Consider the following 15702-nt stretch of genomic DNA (forward strand, 5'->3'; position numbering starts at 1 on the left):
GCAGGTGAAACCTGCCCTCCCCGCGTGCTGCGCTGGAGGCTCCCTGCGCCGCGCGGGTGCCTGGAAGCGTGCAAGCGTACGTGCTGCCAGCCTGCGCCGGGCACGGCCCTGACCCTCCTGCCCACGCTCGCTTGAAAGCAAACCAAGCCGAAGCCCGCGCGCGCACCGCGCCGCCGGCTCTTTGCCTCTTGTCCCCAACTTCGGAGCAGGCCGGTTTTTCTCCCAGGAAAACAAGCGTGGGGGAGTCGTCCCGGACCACTCGACTGCGCGCACACGGCCTTCACCTCGCAGGCAGCGGTTCCCAAACGCTGACAGATTGCGCGCCCCCCCGTTTAAAACGGCGCAACCTCAAGTACAGGCAGTCCTCGGGCTTACGGCACAGTTGGCTCCTGAAAACCACGTCGTAAGTCGAAACGTTGCAAGTTGAGGGCTGCCTGCACCGCCGCCGATTTAAAACGGTGCCACCTCAAGCATGGGCAGCCGGTGCCTCCCAAGTGTGGGGGCACCTGATCACCGACGGGGAAGGGTCCCCCAGCGGCCGATCGCCAAACCCAAAATCACCAGTGGCAAAAACAGAAATGCACGTCCACCAGCACTTCCAGCTTCAGGGCTGGCGTTTCCACAGGGTGCACGTGCACCCCCCACACGTCGCCAATGATCTTAAGCACCGCCACCCGTTTAAAACCGCACAACCTGACGTACCACCAGCAAACTTTTCATCCCGCCACGTACGACTGACAGGTTGTGTCTGTACCACTGGGGGTACACGTGCCACAGATTGGGAACCGCTGCTCTAAGGCACAGACATGCCCCTGCCCGGGGCCTGGCTTCCTACCTCTCTGCTCATCCGTGAAAGGAGCCCACAAATGCTTTTGAAAGCGGTTGCATCTTGGTGCTTGGAGAGCTCAGGGCTAGTTATAAGAGGGGGGCAAAAGTTAGAGGGGAGCAAAGCTGTCAGTGAAAACCAGAGTGAAGTAGCGAGCCCTGTTAGTTGGCAGAGGCTAACTTGCCGTGACGAACAACTGAAGACCGCGCTCACGGTGCTCTCTGGCCAGCGCAGAAATGTGCAGCGTAGTCCCTTCAAGGTCATGGGTTTGGGAGTGAGAAAGAAGGCTGACGTCTTGCTCAGAGTACGCGCTCGTCCATACGTGAAGTCGGCGACGCTCCTTAGCTGCACAGCATTATCCGTGCTGTGATATCGGTAACCCCAAAGCTGACTAGTTCTCATCTTCCAGGCTTTGTTTCTGGGCCGCTGTTAGAAAGCCTTGAAAAGGAGGAGTTAATTTCAGGGCTGCTAATCCCACAGCACCAAGAGCACTATGTGCATATTTAAGGAGCGCTGTTAACAGTGCTCTTGTTGCTTTGGTATTAGTAACCCCAACACTGATTACGCTCCCATCGTTTTGAAGGCTGCTAATAACAGCCATCTGACAGCTGGTTCTCTTGCAGTAAACAGTGCATGTAGTTACAAAATAAAAGCAGGAGCAGGTAGATGAGATTCTGTGCACTTAACCAAAATGCACATAACCTGTGTTTTGTTGTACGGGACTAGTGGGGTGTTACACAGCAAAGTGAATTACGTATGTAGCTGGATGGTGAGAGTGCAGTACTTTATTTTTAATTGCAAACTAATTTCCTCAGATGCTTCAAAATCACTTGTCCTTTCCATAGACTCTATCCATGTTAGGCTTCTAGTTAAATTAACTTGTTCCTGAGGGTAAGTGGAAAAAGAAGTGTTGCGACTATTTTTTAAAGGGGCATCTGCATAATTTTCCCACTTGTAGTGAAACGGCACATTAATTTTGTTGCAGTCGTTTTTTTCTTAAGAAGCTCAGCATTGTACGCACAGAAATCTTTATAAAACGAGGTGTAGAAATTGCTAGACTATTGTGCATATCCAAGTGTCAGCTCAGTCCCTGGATAGCCTATTGTGATATGGGATGCTGATCACCAGGGATCCTGGTTTTCCCTGATAAAAAAAATTGCAAATTCTCTGACAAAACCCCCCAAATCCTTTATTAAAACTAAAAGCCCCCTGCAGCACCTCCTAGTCCTGCTGGTGCCCCTCCCCCCCCCCCAATGCTGCCCCCAGCCCTGCTAGTGCCTCTCACTGCCCCCAAAGCCCACCCTGCTGGTGCCCTTCACTGCCCCCAATGCCTCCCCCATCCTTGCTGCTGCCCCCACAGCCTCCCCAATCCTGCTGGTGACCCTCACTCCCCCCACAACAGCCCCTCTGCCCCACCTGCCACAGAAGCATCATGGGGCCGGCTCCCCCACTGCTACTGCCTGCTCGGGTAGGGCTGGAGCCAGCACCTGGCTCCCCCCAGCCATGATCTGCAACCCCCCAGCCCTGCCAGAAAGGCCCCCAGCCCCCTGCAAGCCCCACTTACCTCAGGGTCCAGGAGAAGAGTGAGGCGGAGCTGTGGCTGTGTGGGAGCCCTCCTCCTCTGGGCAGGGCTGGGGGTTTCCCACCCTGTTTGCAAACAGCTCTTACAGGCTGGAGCTCAACCAGCCTGCAGAGCTGTTTGCAACAGCATGGAATCCACGTTTTTCTCTGTTTTTCCATGGAAAACGGAAAACCTGGATCGCTGCTGATCACATTTAACTGAAAGAATATAGGCAGAATAACAAGCACTTTCTAGACATTACAGTTCCTGACCTCTGATGCCTTTAAAGTTTTGATAATTTGTGTGAGAGAGGTGGAGATAGATGCATGATTATCATCACTGTTTTGCTGCCAGCATTAGGTCCTTTTAAAGCAATTACTGCTAAGTTGCATTACCTCTGAATTAGAAATTGATATTGCCAAGTTAGTCATGGAGCACATTTTCCACTTTATTTTTTTTTATTTAGGCAACTTATGGCTAAAGAACCACTGGAAAAACTCGGATTTAAAGACCTAATAGATGAGAAACCAGAAGGGGAGCATCAGAAGTTAAAGTGAAGACAAAAGACAACTCTCGCCGCCTCTTACGGAAATTATAACTATTGTAGTACATATTGTACATTTACGAAATACTCTCTGAAGCAAAGAAAAAAACTCTGAAACTTTCCACTCTAAAGTAAGATTTGTGAAAGAAGCAAATTGTTATCGTTATCTCCTTTCGTTAACTTTCTCAAGAAACATGTGACTAATTGACTGACATCATCTTAAAGAGCCATAAGAATGAATTTGCATTTGGGAAAACAATTGCCACTTAAGTATTTGTCCTTTCTCAGTTAAAGAGGAGTAAATCTTTGGAATAATAATAATAGCTCCCCTGTGCACACAAGGTGAGGTCTATTTTCTGGGATAATTGTGTTACAAGATTAAAAAATGAGAAGTCTGTATTTCCATAGATTACAAATGCATTTGTTCTTCCCTTCCTTAGCTCTCTGTAACTGAACAGTAAGACATGAACAATAAAATTAATGTTATTGTTTAAAACTCACAATGCAGTTTGTCTTTACAGTTGACCATAGCGCAGGTTTTAAGAAGAGGCTTACGACACCTATGTACAAATCAGTTGGAAATATAATGCTTAGACGTCTGGCTTTGGTGCGCACACATTATTGTTTTAGTCTCCTTAGGATTTCTCCTCTTTCTCTCACTGTGGAGGTAGGGACCACCTGGGGCCCAGTTGTGCAGTCTTTTTCCCTTGCACTGTCACCTGAATGCCAGAAGTTATCATCATTTTCTTAGACAAGCTGTATATTTGCTCTCTGGGGGGGGTACTCATACTGTTGTTAAACCAATATTCATGTACTTTAGTTTCTCTGTTTCTTCTTTTCAGTTCACATTCTGTATTTGATACTTGTTTCACCTTCTGTTTCTGCCACTCGTAGTCCTTATCTCCATACCCCTGTTTCTGGATTTTCTATACTTCTGCTTCTTTCACTGTACGTTTATTTGCTGCTTCTGCCCTTTTCAGATGCCCCCAGGTCTGTTTACATTCTTCCAATACATTTATATGATGATGGACAGTGCTGGGGTAAAAAAAACAAACCCAACCAGTGTCCCTGATTGGTTTTGAACAGACTATAAATAATCCAAAGGGGTCTTTCTTCAACAAGTGACTGTTCACTTGCTGCTACATTTTATTTCCACTTCCTTCCACTGTTTAAATCATACCCTTTAGTCAGATTAATACATTTATAGAAAAGAAAGCAGAAATTTTATTACTGAAACAGATATTAAAGCATTTTATATTAAGCCACTGAACAAGAGATTTTTCAGAATAATACCGTGAGTGAAAATATTTTAATAATCTCCAGTATCGTCACAAGAAAGAAATCAAATTTCATGCTTCCTTGCTCCCTCAATATTATAAGGTGAAGAGAGTCCCCCTGAGGCCAGAAAAGAACCCACCAGTGATAGAAGAATCCAGACCTTTCTTGTTGGAAGTTGGTTTAGGCTGCTAGATCTTATCCTGCATACTAATTGGAGAAAGAGTTATTCCACAGTTTAATTGTATTAGAAAAGCCACATATCAGATGCTGCTTCCGTAACTTTGGAAGTTAGAGAGCCAGAGAAATAACATTATGAAAGTCCTGGATGGTTGAATTTCAGTTGATGAGCTGGAATGATAAAATGCTGCTTAATTTCAGCTTCTCACATGACATGCGTGTTGTTCAAAGAGAGGTGACTGGAGCCTTTCTTTGATTTATGATCTTTGAAGCCTGAATCCCCTGCCAGCTACGGACCAAAAGCAGTTTGCATAGCTGTGTAGAGCTCCTGAGAAAGCAGCTCCCTGTGCACCGCAGGTACGTCTGCAGTGGATTCCTTTTGTTTTGCAGCAAAACTGCTGTTGCCTTGGCTGGGGGGGTCCCCTCATGGCAAGGAATGACTCTACTGTTGGTGCTCAACCTTTTGGCCCTATGGGCCAAATGAGTAGCGCAGGGCTAGTCCCTGAGCCTGATGGGACCCTGGGGTCCTGCATCACTTCCAGCTGCCGGAATCAGACCCTGGCTTGAGCCTGAGTGCCTGGATGAGGCTGCTGGGCCCCATGCCACCCCCACCCAGTCCCATGTGCTAGGATTGGGCCCCACGCCACCCTGCGTGCCTGGGGCTCCCCATGGGCAGGATAACGTGGCACCAGGGGCTAGGTCTGGTTGAGCACACCTGGGACTAAGACACAAAACCCCTGAGATGGATGGGAACAGCATGCTGGTCCCTCAGCACCAAATGAAGAAGCAGCTGCAGCTCCACAACAAAACCGTCAACCCAGGCTTTTGAACAGCCCCAGCTGACACCAAGGCATCCTGCCCACCTTCTCCAGTTTGCCCATGGTCTTGTGCTACCCTCACAGAAAGGTCAGTAAGCTCCACAACTGGGTCCCCTTCCATCTTAGGACTATGTGGAGGGCTGTGTGGGTGAGGAAGGGTGGACAGAAGATGACTAGGGATGAGAGGTGCATCTTGTCTAGCTCTGGAGACCGGATAGAAAAGGAAACCAAATCTGTGCTGCTGCCCAGTCCAGAAGATGGGTCCCAGGGCAGCCTTGTCCAGAGGAAGTTGTCCTACAACACCCAGCCCTCCCACAGCTCCGAGCTTGGGTGGATGCCTGGGGTGAGCCAGTGCCTCCAGGGAAAGGCCTCTCTTGCTGTGGAGTAAACAGAGGAATCCTGCAGGTGAAACCTGGAATTATTTCATTTCTGCAGATGAAGAGGGAACGATCCAGGTTGTACTTCACCCCGGCAAAACCCTTTTACATCAGCTTTTGGGGACTCATGCCTCCCAGAGTTACTTTGAGATGACTGCAGCATATGAATCAAAGTCAATGTATGAGCAAGTGGGTTTATTCTGTTGCTCTACCAGCACATGAACATCAAGGAGGAGACTGTCTCTGGGCTGCATGCTTAATTGAGCGTATGTTCTGCAGCTGCTGGGCTGAGTGGACGGGTGGTTGTTTCTCAAAGTTAGTTTCCTGTTGCAGTTGGTTGGAGTTAATGACCCATTGTGCCCTCCATGGCATGAGAACCAAGGTGAATCCCCAGGCTTTCACTTCCATGTAAGTCTTAATGTACCGGGGCCTCTACCTTCTGCTCACCCACAAAAGCTGTAGTAAGGCACCACCTAGTGGAACACTGTTGGAGGAAGCTCTGGAAATGCTAATGCTTGTTTAATAAGGTTCATATTCAAAGTTCAAACTGCTGGACTAAATGAAAGGCAGCTGGTATTAAAGAGAGAGCTAGACAGGAGAAAGGACTATGTGTATAGGAATAACGCTCCATGTAAGCCTTTGGGTGCAGTAATGAAAATCAAGCTATTCATGTAAGTCCTGGGCAGTCGGAATCTCTCCATGTCTGCAGTCTGGGGGTGGGGGTTTCTATCCGGGGTCACTTGCATGATAAATCCAGATGTTCTGCTGGTTACTTGTGTTCCTGTGAACCTCCCAGGGGTCCCAGGCCGATCATACTCTGATCCTGAGGAACCTGCCTTGCTCCAGGAAAATATCTTCATTGTGATGAGAATGGAACACTTTTAATTTGTACATAGGAGAGATTTATGGAAAGTGAGTCCTGCCCTGATCTCACCTGAATTGTCTTGCTGTGTGACCTTGACCTCTTGCCACTGTAGTTTATCCATCTGTGTCAGTGGGCTGGAACAATGCAAGTCCAGTCTGTCACGGGCAGGTGGCTTCTACAGCACATCAGTGGTGGGGTCTTTGCCTGTGCCCATACCAGGACCAGACAGCTAAGAACTGTGCCCATGTCGCTGCTACTCCCCCAGCCCCCTGTTCTCCAGCTGGAATGAGGCACAGCTTCCAGCTGGTGGGGAGCTTTGTTGGGGTCAGGCAGCCAGAAACTGCCCTCACTGTAGTCACATCTGCACCACAGGGGGATGGGGAAGAGGCAGTATCATGGATGCAACTTCTAGCTGGCTGTCCCCCGGCGCAACTCTCCACTGTCTGGAAGCTGCACCCACAGTGCACCCAGGGGGAGGATAGGAGGTAGGGGGAAGAAGCAACAGTGGTGAGGGCACAGCTGGAAGTTGCCCAGCCCTGGCACAACTCCTTGCTGCTTATCCCCAGCATGGGCACAGAAAATGCTGTATTAGTCAGTAGTCATCAATGAGGTGAGTCCGTGGACTTAACTGCACCAATTCAGGCACATCAGTTTTTGCCTCTGATCTAACAGCGCACAGAGGGTGGACAGTCTCCCCACTGCCCTGGGGAGCCCATGTACCTTTGTTAAAAGAAAGGAGCAACAGTTCAGGAGCTGGCCTGGGGAGTCCTGGCGCCTTCTAATCCATTTTAACCCCGTGTCTGCTTCTGATCTCACTTAGGCCCGTGTCAGCCCAGGAGGCCATGCTAGAAGGCAGTTGCAGAGCCATAAATGCTCTGGGAGATCGAAGTTGGGTAGCTTGACTAAACTTCCCCAGGCTTTTTGGCTGCTTGCAGACATTGGGGAAAAAAAAAGGCACTTTACTTTAAACTCAGTGCACCAAGCCCTGCATATGCACAGGAGAGGCAGTTCCTTGGACCCAGCTTGCCTGATGTCTGTAAAGATTAGGTGTTTTAGTGGGGCTTCTTTGGTGCTTTTTTGTAATAGGTGATTAAATCAGCTTTAGCTAAAAGCTCCAAAAAGCCCCACTAAAGCACCTGATTTTTACAAACACTGGAGCCGGGTCCAATTACCACACTGCTTCTTCCAGTAAAGTGTTTTTTGGGGGAGAGGAGGCAGGGGTTGTTTTTTTTTAACATCTGCAAGCAGCCTTTGTCTTCCAGGTTATAGCAAGCTCTGGCAGCACCACCCCTTCCTGGGTCCTGCCATATGGGACATGGCATAAAAACAAGCCCATCAGAAAAGCCTCTCTTTGCTATGGGCAAAATCCTGGACTCCGACTGCCCACTGACTTGGTAGGGGCCAATCCTGCCCTAGCCCTGCAAGCACACAGGGCTCTGGTCACAGCAGAATCAAGGCAGTTCTGCTTAGGAAAAGAGGGTTTGGAGGGGCCAGCATAGGGGGTCAACACCTTGGCTTGCCACGGCCATCATTCAGGGTCCACTGTGTGCCCAGTCCTTCCTGTTCACAGACAGTGTTGATGCGTGGCTGGCGTGCAAGTTATCAGGGGAAGGATTTTGTTCTTGCGTTCTGCATTGTGCAGAAGCAGCGCTGAGAAAACTATTAATAATGCAGTATGCTGAAACGAACAGGAAGCGATCATCGTTAGCGAAGAAAGGTGAAGCTGCAATTAATAAACATGTACAGGAAATGTCAATCAGCTTAACAGGGCGGGTTCAGCCCAATTGCTTTCCTTTACCTGCTTTAGCAGAAGCCCCTTTTGGAGATGCTCTCTTGGCTGATCCTTGGCTTTGACTTAGGAGTTTGGTTTCTGTAGATGGCTGGGCGAATGGTAGAGGAAGGTGCAGTCACCCTTTGAATTCCCCACGCCTTACCGTGTCCTAGCTGCCGACAGGAGGCACGCTCCCTGGAGCTCAGCGTATACATAGCACACATGCTGAGATGTACAAGAGGGCAGAGGCAGCATCAATGTGTGGTTGTGTATTTCTCTTGTGCCATGTTTAGCAATTCAACGTGCCTCGATCTGTCTCATCTCAATGGGCATTTATCCCAGGCCCACTGCTGTTGTGCCCGTACTTCCATCCCAATCCCAGGTGGTCTGTGTGCAGGAGAGCACCTAGTGGTTCTGGGGGGCCTTGGATAGCACCAGTCTTACCAAGTGGTGCGCACACAGCTGAGCTCAGCCCTGCCCTTCCCTTCCTGAGCTGGCAGGGCCTGGTAATGCAGCAGCTGGCATGGCTTCAGCTGGAGAACTAGAAGAATAACACCAGGGAAATGAGGGGTGGGAGGATTCCTCCTCAGGAGGGATCGGAGTGGGAGGAACCAGCTGTTTCAGGGAACCCTCTGCCTTGACTCTCAAATATTCGTTGCAGTCAGTTTGGGGGTAACAATGCCTCAGGTCATGGGATAATTCCCAGCAGAGAGAGATGTGGATGGATGGCTTCCTTTGGGCTGCCTCCACGCTTGCATAAATGATGGTTGTTTATTGAAACCTGACCTGGCTAGTATTTTAAATCACTCTAGCACTAATAGCTGGGCTGCTTGGCAGGGTAAATCACTCTTGCTGTACTAACAATGTGGGCTGACTGGTGTACTAAGCCCACTCTTGCGGTAATCACTTAGGCTGGCTGGGAGCTTCTTTTCTGGCCTGGTTGACTTGATTGAAGTGCTGTTGCAGAAGTTACCACTGCCCAATCTACTAAAACACCTCTGGAAATGGCTGCTTTCTTTGTTTCTTTCATGCCATTTTCAAGGCTGGCTTGGATTGCTTTCATATAACCTGCTATAAACTGGTTATTTGAGCCCAAGCGTGATTTGTCTGCAGCTTCTCCTGGTGGTGTTTTCATGTTGCAATATGGCTATGGAACAGTGCTGTTCCATTGTTGCTAGAAATAATTATGCTTAGTTAATTATGGCTGATTTGGACAATAAGTGTACAGCAAATCTTTCTGGTCCTATACCTTCTGGTACAGTGGGCACTTTATAGAGCCTTTCTAATGATATCCAAATTCACTTGCCATCAGGATCTGAGAAAGGAAGCTCTGGTTGAGCAACTCTTTCCATAAAGAAAAAAGAAAAAAAAAAGTAGAGAACAGACGGTTGCCCTTTTCCAGCTGGCTCTGCTTGGGCTTTTCTCTGCCTGTCACTTTTACAGGCCCTGTCTAGAAAAGCACCACTCCTGACATTTCTTATGGTGCTTTCATACCACGCACAACATGACCACGCACCGTCTCCAGGGGTGCGCTAGGGCGTGCCAATGTGTAGCCACAGCAGGTGACGTGGGCTTGAATCGGACCTTCCATTCAGTATAAGGAACTTTGCGGGAAGACAGGCTGTCCTTATTGCAAGGATTTACCTTCGGTACTCTGCGCCCACTTTGTTAGAAAGCTGTTCCCCGTCCTAGGATATGACGGCTCCGATTCATAGACTGCAAAGCCAGAATGGACTTTGCTGCTGCTTTTCTTTTCTTTCTCAGTTGCAGAATAACCCCCTTGGGGTCTTGCCTGCAGGTGGCATTATCTGTCCCGTGTCCTACAGCATCACTTACATAGCATGCAACAGCTACAGGCCAAACTGCCTGCAGTGCTGAGCTTCGGGTGGGCTTGCTTTCACTTTCATCTCCGAAATGCAGCAGGTTGCTGTGCTGTGCCGTGCAGTTCACCAGCTCCGGTGTCCTGGAACCGTTCCCAGAAGGATGTGCATTTGAACAGATAAAATTACTGAAAGTGAGCAAGAGCCATCTCCATGATAATTGTTTGCCCTGCAGCCTGTGTGCCCTGAGAACCTGCCTCACTCGTCTCCTGCACCCGAGGATGTGATGATGGCTGGCATTACATAGTCCCTCTAGCTCTTTCTTGAATAAGCTGATACCCACCTTGGGTGTGAATCTCCTCTCACATCTGCTTTTTCCCTCTATCACTTCACTGGGCCTAATTCTGCCCTCACTTTCATCAGTGTCGATGAGGAATAACCTGAAGTGAGTGAAATAACCTTCGTGTGAATGAGATGAGAATCAGGCTTATTACCCTGTTCCCTGCTGTGAGCTAGAGCAAAATGAGGCCCAATGGAGACCAAACTCTTCACTGGTATAAACCAACACAGCTCCCTTTAAGTGAACGGCAATTGAAATGGAGCTGTGCCAGTTTATACCAGCCAAGAGACTGGCCCCAGGTGTGGTATTTCATATCACCCACCCCCAGCTCTGTATGGTAAGTACCCGGGATCCACACACCGATGACATGCTTTCATAGCATGTATGACATGGAGCAGATGAATACAGATATATAACCCCTTCCCCGCCCTCCCTTCCAGTCCTTCACCTTTGTATCCCCCTTCTCCAGGGCATTTCAGGGACACAATACAGGCTAAGAGATAAATCAAGGAAAACTCGCACCTCCCCAGCCTGAGTCTGAGCTGATATTGTAGAGGCTGTAGAGGTAGAGGGCTAGCAGCAGCAGAGGAAATAGTACTTTCTTTCTCTTGGGCTGGGCTAATTCATTTAAAGGGCATGCTGAGTGTGTGGTAGAGGGACTGTGAAAAGCAGCAGCAGCCATAACTTTCCTTCTGGTGACTTCTCCTTGACTATTTAGTAGGAGTCACCGACCTGAGATCCAGACCTCCAGAGCCATGTGAGGGGGAAGCAGCCAGTTTCAAGCACCGGTGAAGTTTATTGCAGCGGACTGAGGACATGGGCAATGCACTTAGGGGTTATTGACTCCATTCTACAGAGGGAAAAACTGAGGCAGAGATGTGAAGCAGCTTGCTCTAGGTTATAGAGGGGGGTCGGGATAGGAGTTCCTGGCCCCTTGTCTTGCAAGTTCACCAGAACGCAGCCTTCTCAAATGTCTGCTCTGTCTATGGCCATAAATAGAAAACCTCAATACACAAGTATATCTTCAAGAGCAAAACCTCCAGGGCTGAGTTTATTTTTGACAGGAAAACCATAGTGTGACTACTATTGATTCACTTAGAAACTGGAGGCGCTGCTTCCCCCCATGTGCTGATAAGTAAAGCTGCAGTCATGAGGGCTGGGCTGCCTCTTGTGTATTGTTCAGGAAAGTGAAGGTGCCCTATTTGCTTTATATAATGCTCCAGTACACAGTTACCGTTGGCATGAATGATTGATCTTCCTGTTAGGGATTGGCTGCGCGTAGAAATATTCACCACTTCCTTGTGTGAGTGTGCTCTAAGGTACTAGTGTTTGAATTGGTTAGTACCTTTTTTATTTGCGTACTAGTGGCATTGATTTAATCATTCCGCTTTTGGAGTCTAAGAGTTTCAGTTAGTTTCTCTGAATTACTGGTATCAAATATCAGCATATTATAGCTAATGCTTCCTCTTGGTTTCTGTTCCGTTCATCACAGGTTTGGCTTTTAGGAAACCTTAATTTTGCATGTTGTGCTTTGCCTGGTTCCCAATAGCTAATACACTTTTCAATGTTGTAAAACAACTGCTCCTTGGCTCTTGCCAGTTGCGGTCTTGGAAGGGATTTTTATAGCCGAGTGAAAGGCCAAAAATAGAATTTTTTAGATGAAAATGCTGACGCTGTCATAATTAACTGCCTAACAGTGTAAACGGACCCTCCATGGTAAAACGAAGGCAAAGAGAAAGGAACCAAAGAGAGGAAAGAGCTGATGCCAAGCGGGGAAAAGAAGCTGACGTCCTGGTAGCTTTGACCAAGCATATTCAAAATGTCACCAGAAAGACAGTCCTGCACAGAGATTTCCTATGAAACCTCCATAGTTTCTTGCCTGAAGCATATGTCACACCAGGCAGCATTTCCACAGGCCCCGGATACTGTTAGTCGTGTCCCTTTCTAAGGCCACTGTTTTGTGATTCAGAAAATATTCACTGGGCTAAATGTGTTTAACATCATGTAATGAAGTCCGACCGAGCATGCCACTCAGCAGCGGGGAGAAAGCATTTGTCTGATAACACAGCAGATGTGATGACTCTGTCTCCAGTGCAGCTGAGGGCGGATGCGGGTGATCGCTAGTGACTTCCCTAGGACCACGAATGAGCCCCTAGCTGGTCATGCCCCAATGTTTGCTGAAAGGCTCCTACCAACTCCAGTGGGCATTGGCCATATAAAACCAAAGCCTGATCTGGACTCCCTGACTGATAAGGGGTCCTATCATTGTGGCACAGGTGGGTAGGTGACTGGGCCCTGGCTGTGATGGACTTTGCCAGGTGGAACTCGCTGCATCTCAGCTCATTCCTTCCCACCCCTCCACAATGCACAAACATGTATCATTGTTTCTGCTCTTATTTATGTCGGTACAAATCGGGAATAACTCCGCGTAGCAGCCCAAGGCCAGACTCGGAGCTGGTGTTGGGTAGCATGCTCTCGCCGGCTGTCCTGGAGCCATGCCCGGTGCAGTAGTTGAGGCCAATAGACGTTGTTAACCTAGAATCTGTAAAGTGGGTTAAATCAAGAGTCCATTCATAGAGCCACATGATGTAAATGAGGTCAGACCCCATCTTATTTTATCCCAGTCGTTTTCTGTAGACAATATTTCTGTCTTCCAAACGGTGCCAGCTTTGGTCCCCATGGTTATAACTTTTCCACCTCCCACTCTTTTCCTACATTGGGCCCCTCTTTTCACAGGCACTGTTTGTTCTTCTCATTTGAAGTTTGGATTGCAATTTTTACAGTAAAGTTTTTATTGGCGGGGGACGTGCTACAAATTCTAAGCTATTATTTGATTAAATGATGATGGTTTCTGCTGACAGATCTGTCCTGGTCCCTGTCCCCACCCCCACTCTCCTTTCTGAGCAGCTCTCTTCTGCTACAGCCCCTGTACTATTTGATTTTATTACAAGATATAAATTTATCTCTGCAACCCTGGCTTACAGTGTGCAAAGGGGAAACAGGGATTGCCTAGCAACCATGAGAACAAAAAATTAAGAGAATCAATAAGCCTTGATGGAAAGCCAAACAGGGACTTTAAAACAAAATCTCTCTCTCTCTCTTTTTTATCCTCTTATAAGAACTTAATGACTCGCTATCTCAGGTGTAGTGGGGAGAGTTGAGTGTTCATGCAACAGATGTTGCTGGGGGCAGGCTGGGCCAGGGGACTGGGTCTCCAGGTGAAAAAGTAACATCCCAACTTAGATTTCATATAAGGGTCTTATCCTGCAAATGCTGGTGTCTGTATTAGCATTGCATTGACTGATGCAGCTAATCGTGTTCAAGTGTTCCCAGGATTGAAGCTAAGATGCTGCTTTGGAGCCAGTTTTGCTCTTCGATTTGTTGGTGTAAGTCCAGGATAACGCTGCTGAAGGCAGTAGGTTTATTTTACATTTGCATCAGTGTAAATGGAAAGAGATTTGACTGGGCACAAGCCAGCTGTTTGGAGTACCAGCTGGGGCCCTGGTACTGCAGCTGGTCCAGTTCAAGTCAAAAGCAGTAGGATTACCTATGGAAGTAAGAGCTATAGACTTTGCTTAGTATGATGGCCAGGTGTTTAGAGATCATCGGCCCATAAATGGAAAAAGCAAGTTATGGTGATGTTCAGAGTCTCACCCAGGATCACTTTAATGTACTGATTCCCAAAGGGAGTGCTGCAAAAAAATGGGCCAGATAGGGCTCTAGCCAGGCTGGCCCCACTTGGCAGGATCAGGCCCATGGACCAATTTTAATCCAGAAAAATAGCGATCCCCAGGCATCAAAGGGCTGGGAAACACTGCTTTGATGTCATTGAATCAGAGAAAAATAGAGCTGGAAGAGCCCTAGAAGGTCATCTAGTCCAACCCCTGCTCAAGGCTGCATCATTCCTGTCTAAACTATATCAAAGCATCAGAAATTAGCTCATTATACCCTGTGCGTGTCATTACAACTGGCAAGATAATTATGGAAATTATCTTCTAGTTTAGGGGTTATTTTAGACCTGTTAAGCCTGACCATGAATGCACTCATGCTGGTGTGTAACGTTCCCCACCTGGGTAGCTCTACTCGGGCACTATTTGCATGAGGAAAGCTATGTGCATGGGCCTGCTTCTGGGATCAGGGTCACGACTTGGATGGAGAGATGGTTTTCTGTTGGATTATTTGAATCCTGGTCCTGAAAAACCTTGCACACATGCCTAATTTTAGCTTGAAGTCAGTGGGACTCCTTCCCACACTGTCTTGCCATTTTTAAGGACTGAGACCCATCTCTACATCTTTGCAGGGTGAGATTCAATCTTGGGGGCATGGACGAGGGATGCCTGAACAAAGTGCCAATTTTAGGCACCTTCACAAAACCAGACAAAGCCCTGGCAGCTCAGGATAAAGCTGCATGGACTAAAACCTGCCCTGGGATGGGAACTTCCTAGGCTAGGCCTGATCTAGATATAAGTGGGCACGTCTGCACATTCATTAATGCGCCGTGTATCGTGCATTGTGTTAGTACCTGTAATAACTTAATGCACCGTAATCAGTGCTACTGCGCATAACCCCAAATGAACGCTTGTTGTGTGATGCTTAATGCTCATTGGACTGATTAGTGCTTTTTGCGTGATGCGCTAATACACGTTAAAATGAGTCCAGTGGGCATCGTCTCGTATACATTTAATTGATTCATCGACATCAGGGCTGGAAGGGACCTCGAGGGATCATCGAGTGAGGGGTAGGGGCAGGAATTCAGCTGGGGTCAAGGGATCCCAGCAAGATAAGCATCCAAATGTCTTTTAAAGGAGTCCAGAGTAGGTGCTTGCACCACACCTCTGGCGGCAGTCTGTTCCAGGCCTTGGGGGCTCGGACAGTAAAGAAGTTCTTCCTTATGTCCAGCCTGAAACGGTCTTGGAGGAGTCTGTGACCATTGGACCTTGTCATCCCTCGGGGCGCTCTGGTGACCAGGTGTTCCCCCAGGTCCTGAAGTAACGTGCTGAGTAACACTTGGAGACATTAGGGCACTCTCCTAGGATTCAGCGCTTGGGTCTCACTCTGGTTTGCCCCCGTGTCCTTGGACAAGCCCTTTGTGCCTCCTCTGCCAACAGCTCTGCACGAGACCCCCCGAGGTGCCACCTAACATTTAGAAGAGGGAGGTGCATTCTCCCTCTTCTCCTGCGGTTCAAAATACACCAGAAGCACTGCACGAAACGAGCCCCGAGCTCCCTTACTGCCCTGGCAGGGTCCGGACCCGCTGCAGGGCTGCGACCTGCGAGGGGCAGCCCGACACGGAGCCGCGAGAAGGCGGCAGGCGGGGGCGAGGGA

The 15702-nt window shown here is 48.4% G+C and overlaps 2 long non-coding RNA genes across 3 annotated transcripts in view; both read left to right on the plus strand.

Moving 5' to 3' along the window:
* Positions 1-413: 413 nt before the first annotated feature.
* LOC112551411 lies at positions 414-3431 on the plus strand. Its single transcript, XR_003095716.1, has 2 exons — positions 414-1201; positions 2854-3431. It is a non-coding gene; the product is annotated as an uncharacterized LOC112551411 (long non-coding RNA).
* Positions 3432-4625: 1194 nt separating this feature from the next.
* LOC102379294 overlaps positions 4626-15702 on the plus strand; it is a 47405-nt gene continuing 36328 nt past the window's right edge. Inside the window, exon 1 of one of the 2 annotated variants that reach the window (XR_003095715.1) lies at positions 4626-4743. This is a non-coding gene — a long non-coding RNA (uncharacterized LOC102379294). Of the gene's footprint in view, positions 5293-15702 lie in introns of both variants that reach the window. The other variant, XR_324656.3, reaches the window with a different exon arrangement.

Source organism: Alligator sinensis, unplaced genomic scaffold (genome assembly GCF_000455745.1).
Source record: "Alligator sinensis unplaced genomic scaffold, ASM45574v1 scaffold1517_1, whole genome shotgun sequence".
NCBI lineage: Eukaryota > Metazoa > Chordata > Crocodylia > Alligatoridae > Alligator > Alligator sinensis.